Source organism: Oenanthe melanoleuca, chromosome 21 (genome assembly GCF_029582105.1).
Source record: "Oenanthe melanoleuca isolate GR-GAL-2019-014 chromosome 21, OMel1.0, whole genome shotgun sequence".
NCBI classification, from domain to species: Eukaryota; Metazoa; Chordata; class Aves; order Passeriformes; family Muscicapidae; genus Oenanthe; species Oenanthe melanoleuca.
The window spans coordinates 4,941,363-4,950,424 of record NC_079354.1 but is presented as its reverse complement, the minus strand read 5'-3'; positions in this window follow the sequence as shown (position 1 = coordinate 4,950,424).

Genomic DNA, 9,062 nt, shown 5'->3' with positions numbered 1-9,062 from the left:
CAGTGATGGAAAGAAACATCTCCCAGAGCCATCCAGTCCCTTCCAGCACTGAATCAGGCAGCATTCCCCATTTTCTTCCAGCTGCCAGTCAGCATAATACCTTCTTATCTGTATCCTCAGGATGAATCCTGCATGCATTAGAGCCCAAAGGGCTCTGACAATTCCAGCTAAGGTACACTGAAAGGGGGACTTTTTCCTTCTCTGCAGGGTCTCACATCCTCCTGTGGCAGGAGGATCCTGGAGTTCAGCAAGAGGCCCAACACTGCCCTCTCTGCCCCTGCCCTTGGTCCCACACCACACTAATTTTCCATTTATAAGCAGTTTATATGGAGGCAATAAACTATTCTCAGGTGTTATAAACATTTTATAGGCTGGGGCACTACACACGCTGGGGTGAACAATTATTTACTAAGGCAGCCACTAATCATTTACAAAATGGGTATGAACTGAGCTGGGTGTAATCCCCTGCTCTGTGCAGTGCCTCTTATCTTGGCTGCCCCACTGGGACTGGCCAAGGACCACCACAGTTCAAAGATTAACCAAACACCTCAAGGTAGGAGCAGCCAAACTTCCCAACAAGGAGCTGTGACAGGTTTGCACCTACCACAGGCTGGAGTAACAAAAGTACAGTAACTACAGGAAAGTTCACTAAAGCTCCTTATCAAATGACCCGAATTTCTCAGTCCTGATTTTTCGTTATCTACAGTTTCACCACCTGTTTGTAGGGATATAAAGGATTGTGCCAAAGTTCCTGGATATGGTGCTGCAATCTTTAAACCCCCTGAATTTTAGGTGTCCTGATATGATGGGTGCTTTTCTTGACCACCTGAGAATGTTTCCTGTCCACTCTGGAAGGATACAAAGGAGTAACTTTATTTCTTTGGCATTTTTTGTGGGATGAGTTAAGAGTTGTGAGCTCAAACTGCTGGACATAGTGATATTTTCAGACACCTCAAATGCTTCTCTGACACAAGAACATTATGAAAAATAAAACATTTCTTTACTGTCAAACCAACATTGCCTTCTCCTGCCAACACCTTCCCACTGATTGGGGTTTCTGTGGATTTTTTTTCCCTCAGCAGGAGTTCAAATCCTGTGCAGTTCTGCCATATTTCAATTGTCCATTACATAAGTGATCTTCTTGGATTATATCTGATTTAAGATGAATTCACAATACAGGGCATCTGCACAAGAGCACTCCCTTCAGCAAACCAGCATCCCCCAGCAGTATTTTTCATGCTTCAAAACTACCTGTGAACCAGCAGAACTGAGAGCTCCTCTTCCAGCACCTCCTCCTGCAACAGGTGTGTGCTTTCCACATGGAATTATGCAGCAGAACCTATCCCCCCTGACCATGCTCCTGCACAGAAGCTGACTTAGATGATAAATCAGCCACCCTCAAGCTCTGATCTGAGGAAATGTTTAGCAGATCCCTGGCAAAGCCAAAGGGAACTGCACAGCCACTGAGTGGGACTGTTCACTTGCTCAAGCATGTGCTTGAGCACTTTCCTGAATGGAGGCTGAAGCCAAGGGCAGCCCAGGCCCCAGTGTAACCCTGGAGACACAAGAAGTGTCCAGGCTGCGTTTGTGAGCCTGATAAGCCCTAATCTGATAAAGACTTCACCACCCCAGCTGCGTCAGAGCTGTGCTGGAACAAGTGGATATTATAAGGGTGCTGCTTATCTGGCTGAGAACAAATGGAAACTCATTCAAAGAGCTCAGTGCCTCAGAGATAAAGCTGGGGAGGCCTTGTAGGGCGGGCACAAGGAGATGAGGTTATCACAGAGACAGACAGGCCTGAAAAGCCCCACCTCTTCATTACAGTGGCAATTAAAAGATAAAAGTCACAGACCTTCAAAAGCTGTAGAGGTGTCTCATTCCAATTTAAATCACTGGATGTAAAGCACTTATGAGCTTTGAAAATCTGGATCCTATTGGCACTGATTTTAAAGGGCAATCAAATTTATATTACACTTTTTAAAAAGATCTGTCTGTCCCCATTCATTCTTCACGAGTCATTGGAACAAATGCATCTGCAAATTTAGGTTAAAAAGGGAAGAATCCATAAGGGAAGCATGTTCCATATTTCATATCGTCCCCTGTGATGGAATATCAGTTCTAAGGAGGATCCCAGCACCAAAAATGAGCCCTTCAATTTGGGGCAGGACAACAATTAAGACATTTTTGTATGATGAATACCTGTGTATCTCTCCAGTTGACTCAGTGACAGCTACAGGCACAACAATGCCTTCAAAAATAATGCTCAATAACTCCCTAAATTAAGCCACTGATGATTAGCACTGAGATTTCAAACGAAAGTATTTCCTCTCGCAAGATAAACCAGAGGTAAATAAAATTTTAAAATAAGTTTTTTTCCTTCCCAATTCTTGAAAATCACTGTGTAATGAGGCCAAACCCGACAGAATGGGCTGTTTTCTCACCCAGTGAAACAGGGCACTGGCCAGTTTCATTTCCCCAGCACTGAAATGCTTAAATTCCCTGCTTTGCTGAAGAATTGCAGCTCTGAGCTCCACTCCGTGCACTGTTTCAGTTCTCAGGAGGTTTGTTTCCCACAGCTGCTCTTCAGCCAAGCTGTGAATGAACCTGAAAATTCATTTGAAAACCCCTCTATGGTTTCTCATGCTTTCACAATTACAGTACAGCTTTCCTCAACATTTACACCACCCCCTGCAGGGAATTCCCCTGGCACAGGGCTAAAATTTTTGCAGGAAGGCTTGTAAACCCCGATAAGCGTTTTCATCTCAAAGAAGACAAAAACTTGGTTTCAAGTGAGTCTGGGAAATTTTCTCTCGCAGGCTCCGTGATGGTGCTCTGGAAGTTTGGCCTTTGGGAGCTCTGTGATCCAGCTGCGGCTGGGAGGACTCTGGTGAATGCGAGGTTCAAAGCGCTGCTGTCTGTCACTTGGGCTGTGAGTCAGGAGGAAAGCACGAGAGCTGCGGCTGGGGACAGCCTCCCTGCGCTGGGCAGGGCTGGCGTACAGCCCGGGACGCGGGGGAACGGCACAGGGGGCACTGCCCGCGGCTGGAGCCTGTCCCCTCCAGCCGGCAGCAACGGGGGTGCGAGCATCGGGGGGCGAGAGCGTCGGGGTGTGCAGAATGAGGGTGTGCAAGGATCGGGGTGTGCAGCATGAGGATGTGCAAGGACTGGGGTGTGCAAGATCAGAGTGTGGAGGATTGGGGTGTGCAGAGTAAGGATGTGCAAGGATCAGGGTATGCAGAGTAAGGGTGTACAGAATGAGGGTGTGCAAGAATAAGGGTGTGCAGAATGAGGGTGTGCAAGGATTGGGGTGTGCAGAATGAGGGTGTGCAAGAATAAGGATGTACAAGGACTGGGGTGTGCAAGGATTGGGGTGTGCAAGGACTGGGGTGTGCAAGGATCAGGGTGTGCAAGGACTGGGTTGTGCAGAATAAGGATGTGCAAGGATCAGGGTGACAGGTCAGACCCAACTCTTCACCAATTTCATTTGCATTAGTGATCACTGAGGTCACAGTTCGCACATCAGGGTGACAGTCACCATGGAAACCACTGAAAACATCTGCCTGATGTTTTAGAGAGCTGAGGGGCTGCTTGTCCTGGACAGGAAAGTCTCCTGCCAGGGCAGCTCCCAGCACTGGAGCATTGATTTCCTTCATGGCTCAATCCCAGCCCCGTTCCTGGCACATCCTGGGCTCCAAACCCACCAGGCTCCCTGGGCACTGCCACTGCTTTGGTCCTGGGGTAAGATTCTGCCACAGCCTAAAAGTCAGTCCCCAAATTCACATCCTGGAACCCCAACAGAAGCTCTCATTTTTAATTCATACTGACAAATCAAACAAATTTCAAATACTTCAGAGTGTGTTTGCAAAATATTGATGGTCATCATCTTATTATAATAGGCTATATATAAATCTATCTTATCTATAATCTAGATACTTAAAATCAAGGTAATAATTAAACAGAACCCTATAAAATGAAAATTCACAGTATGGGTTAGCTTCTGATGAGCCCATACAAAGAAAAAAAAAGATCCCTAAATTCAATAGATTGAGTCCATATCTATTTCATTTTTACAATTTACATGTATCTAGATTTTACACTGGCCACTACCTTGCTTTTCCTAGACCTTTAAACAAAGAGGTGAACCCGGGACACTTCTGCTGTGGATTAGCTCTTGAAACAGTGGTGTTTTGGGGACAAGAACTTCCTTCAATGTGTGAGCATAGCTCTAGAGTAGTAAATCTTTGATCTTTCCTTCTAGCCAGCACATCACAAAACAATTAATATTGTTCAGAAGTGTCTTACATATTCAAAATACATTCCTGCATAAAGTTCATGGCCATGAACCCCATTTTAAATCAGTACTTGTGACTGATCAAAAGAAATCACTGACACAGAGTCAGCTACAATGACACTCGCTGGAGCATAATTTAAATAAACACCATGTAAACAACCTCCTGAGACACGTTCACTTCTCTGAGAAGCAAAGGTGACATGAAAGGCAACAGGGGGGAGGGGTTTAGGCAGATTTTCACTTCAAGATATCGGTACCAGTACATTGAATGTGCTCAGGAATGTGCCCAAGCACTGAGGGCAGCTGACACACAATAGCTCATGCTGGGATTGGAAACCTCTCAGCTCTCTGAATCCGGATGACTGCATAAAAACCACTTCTTGGGAATGGTCTCCAGCTTCAAACCCTACCTGGGAACAGTTGAGACAAATACCAGCCTGCTCGGGCCAAAATTCTGCCAAGCAACATTCCAGCACTTCACTAGTACAGTATCATGTTCCACACTTGAGGAACATTCCTGGGAACATTCCCAGGCATCCTTGATTTTACTAGCATGGACACAGCCTAAGATTTCCAGATGCTCACTAGAATAAAGTTTTGTACTTGGACACTGTCAATCTGAACAGAGAACCCAGGCAATAAAAAAAACCCCAAAAAACCAAACCAAAACAAAAACCAAACCAAACAAAAAAGAAACAACAACAAAAAAACCCCAAACGGATTTATTATGGCAGATTGAATATTTGAGTTAACATTTCCTAGGAGGGATTCCAGGTCCAGTTTGGAAGCAGCTCCTGGAGCACTTGCCAGAGAGCCGTGTGATCATGAGACCTTCACTCTTCCCCCTCACTCTGCCCTGGAACAGGCACAGCAGGTCTGGCAGATCCCACTCAAGCCCCACTGGCTGATCTTCACTTTGGAATTAAAAAGGGATCTCCAAGCAGAAACCCACCCCAGCTGTGAAGTGAAATCACAAGTGTGAAAGCCCACACAAAACACAGGTTCCTGCCCACGAGCCTGAGGTTTCCCTTCTCACCTCCTTCCCCCTCTGAGTCCCCTTTGATCAGCACAAAAACGGTGTCACCTTAACCCAGAGACACACCAATGCTGGGCAGATGCACCTTCAGCCTGGGACAAAATGTTCCAGGAAAACAGAAAAATACTCCAGGATGTTCAGAAAGGCAAAGAGTGGGAAGAATCACTGGAAAAGGGAAACAGAAAGCATTTCTTTGTCCCCAGGTAAACCTCTGAGTATGCCCATACTTGGGTCCAGTACTGATCTTTTCCCCATTTCAAAAAATGGAAACAGAACTGAAAAAGGCACAGAAAATGGAAGGAAGGATTATAATAATTAATCAGACTGGTAGCACATTTTCTATATAAATATTTTTAAATGGCTTAAAAAATTCTAGAATTACTTGAAACAAAATTAAATTTTCATTAGCTTCCTTTAATTTCTAATTCCTCATGTTATTGGATCACATTTTCTTGAGGATTTCTTTCCTCTTCAAAAGCCACAGAAACTCAGCTTTTTAAACACAAAACCAAGAGTCCTATTGCAGGAATCTAGAGGTGGGCTTGACAAAAACTCCCAAGTATCACAATGTTAAAAACCAAAGAGTTGGCAAAATACCTCAAATTTGAGGAGGTGAAGAAATATGAGTGGCACTAGACGGACTTGAACAGCTGTACATATTTCAGCCCAAGATTTTAAAATTTCTGTCAAAATATTGCAGTGAAAAAACAGCATTTTCCACAGAAAGCAGTTATTTTCAGTGAAAATGCTATTTTATCAAAACTCTATTTTCCATTAAACACAGTTTTGACAGAAATTTTTCAACTATCCTTATTCAGTGTTATGCTCTGTAGTTGGAAATGTTAGCAGTTTTTAGGCTGTCTCTACAACTGCAAAGATTTATAGGAACTTGGCAAAGATGGAAAACACACAAAAAATTCTGGTTTAAGACTCATCTCTGTCCTATGTGACACACATCCCTGGAAATTATTTTACAGAAGTTTGATAAAATACAAGACAGTGACACAGCACAGCAATGCTACTCCAAAACTGTTAATATTTTCCTGATTTTTGTTTCCCCCTAAGAATTATTGGCAAAGCATGTCTCTCTATTAGCCTAGGATAATTCCTTTTTGGCTTAACAAACTAGAGAGGCACTTTCCCCCTAGGTCTTGGTACCTCTGGTCAGTGTGTTGATTTTGGGATTCTGTAGGTGGAGTTGCCCTTCCTGTCCTTTGGGATTTGTGGACTGTGCAGAATTCCCTGCTGGAATTACGCAGGACTCCCAGGCTGGCTGCTGCTCCCTGGGTGTATCACATTACAGCCCAGCCTGAATTAAAACTGGGGGGGAAACAGGGAATCAGAGGGTGCAAAACAGGTATGTGGAAAATCAGAAACCTGCTCCTGCAGAGGAGAAGGAAGCCCAGAGAACTTTTGAGTATTGTGTGATAAGCAACACTTTTTAAAAGCTTTCCAAAATGTATTTCCTGGGGTTTGGGGCTCTGCAGCCTCCCCACTGTGTGCTGAACTTTGGCCAAGCCAGCAAATCCTCGGGAACAGGATCCCACCAGTGACAAGGGGAAGGAGAAGCCACAGCCATGACCTTCACACAGCCCAGCCCTGGCCTCTGCCTGAGCCTGCAAAGGGATGAGGAGCTGCAGAGTCTGGAGCACTCTCACACTGTCCCACCCTCCCTGCTCCTGGGGATTCCTATCCCACAGGAATAGTGTGGGGATATCAGCTGGTGGAATCAAGGTCTCTCCACTCAATCTGGGGCCACATTCAGAGCTGCCATGAGCCAGTGAAACATTGGGGTCACACAATGTTACTGAAAACAGGACATGGATTTTGTCACCACTGTTCAAAGATGCTTCTCTTGTCCCTCCTTCCTCTTCATCATGCTCAGAGCTCAGTCACAATCATCAGCAAAGGTTCCTGAGCTTGCAGTCAGGGTTGTGGGACGAGAGGCAGTCTGTAAGAGCTTTTTAACCCACAATTACACACACAGCCCATTTGCACACACAGCCAAAGTCAGGCAGAACACAGGCACAGAACACCTCGGACCTAAGGGAATGAAAGAGCAGAAAAAGCAAACCAAGCCTGAAGCAGATCCAAGAGAAGGAACTTCCATACAACATCCCCACCTGACTGACTAGAGAAGGATGCAGGGAAACAACAGGCTGTTTCCAAACCAGAGATGTGCACACACGTACACTCACAGAGTTTCTGCTAATTGTCTCTGTGGAACCCCTAAATATCCAAAATATCATTATGAATCCTTCCTTCCTGCAAGCCAGCATTCCCCAGCCCCTTCCATCTCTCACTTCCCCCACAGAAATGACAGACTGACTCTAAGCTCCCACCTGCATAAATCTCCTACAGACAACCACAAATATTTTAGCTATGCTGATTTATGGAAGCACAAGCAAGACTAAACCAGGAGAGCTATCCTCCATGCACGGTGACTGATGGCTCGCTGCAAATCTTTCCATTTAAAGCACTGTCACTTTTGCAGTTCCATAGAGAGAGAGAGAGAAAAGAGGAATAAAATAACCTGCAGCAATGCAACTGGGGCAACAGCAGCTCCTGGGGAAAAAAACCCAAACATTTGTGCAACCTGATTTCCTCCAAGTTTTCCTGCATAAGATCCTTGCTGCCAACTGAAGAAATTCTCTTTGAGAGAGGATGTGAAAACAGCTGCAAGACCCCTCAAGTCTCCTCCTCCTCTCCTCTCTTTCCATTCCATTTTCTACCTTTGACCACAGCAATCCTGATTTACAGCTAATGGGAAGTTGGCTTTTTGAGCAGTGTTTTGAGGCTGATGCTTTAGTATCTGTGGATCAAAAGAATGAATGAAGATGGGGATTCCCTTCTCAAATTTAACTCTATCAGTAAACAAAACCAGGCTGCAGCTCCTGATTCCAGAGCTGTTAACAGGAAAGGGTGGAAGCAGCTTTGGAGACCACTAGGCCCAGGCAACTCCCCTTGACCTCAGAGAACACCCACTACAGATGGGATCAGTCTGACAAGAAGGAAACAAGCACTGAGTTTGCTCAGGGGAGATAAACAAAGGAGACAAAGTGTGCCCAACAAGAGCCCTGTCAGTGCCTAACAGCCCCACCAGGCAAGAGCTTGCAGAGGACACTGAGCCCATTTCGTTGCTTCAAGATTTGTGTTTTGCACAAGGACATCAACAGGGACAAGTAATGCTGCTGTGGCAACACTTTTCTGCTCCTCTGCTGAGCAGTTTCAAAAGCTGGGCTGGGAGCTGAAGTCACAGAGAAAATCAAGAGGTTTCTGCACCCTGGCTCCACCACCAGCACCTTGCCAGCACTGTTCCCTCCCCAGCACCTCCCTTGCTCGGGGCTGGGTGGTGCTGAAGGTCCCAGTGTCACTGTTGCTCGAGAGGCTGGTCCTGGAGAAGCTGGGCTTTGCTGCTCTGCTCTCTGAGTGGCAGCACCATGAGGCAAACACCTCTGGGGCAGCTCTGAAATTCAACTCACTCACCAAACCTTGCTGGGCATGGGGCACTCACGTTTTCCCATCCCAGCTCCAGGAAAGAAAAAGGGATACAGAGAGCAGCAACAGGTATTTTATCTCTTGGAGTGCAGAGCAGCTGTATCTGAACTGCAGTGGGTATTTCAGGGCATGTTACATTGCCTACATGGTCATTATACAGAACCCTGGGCTGTTTCCTCTCTAGGGTCTCTAAATAATCACTTCCTTTCTCTAGGCCTTAACTTCCTCAGTCAGTAA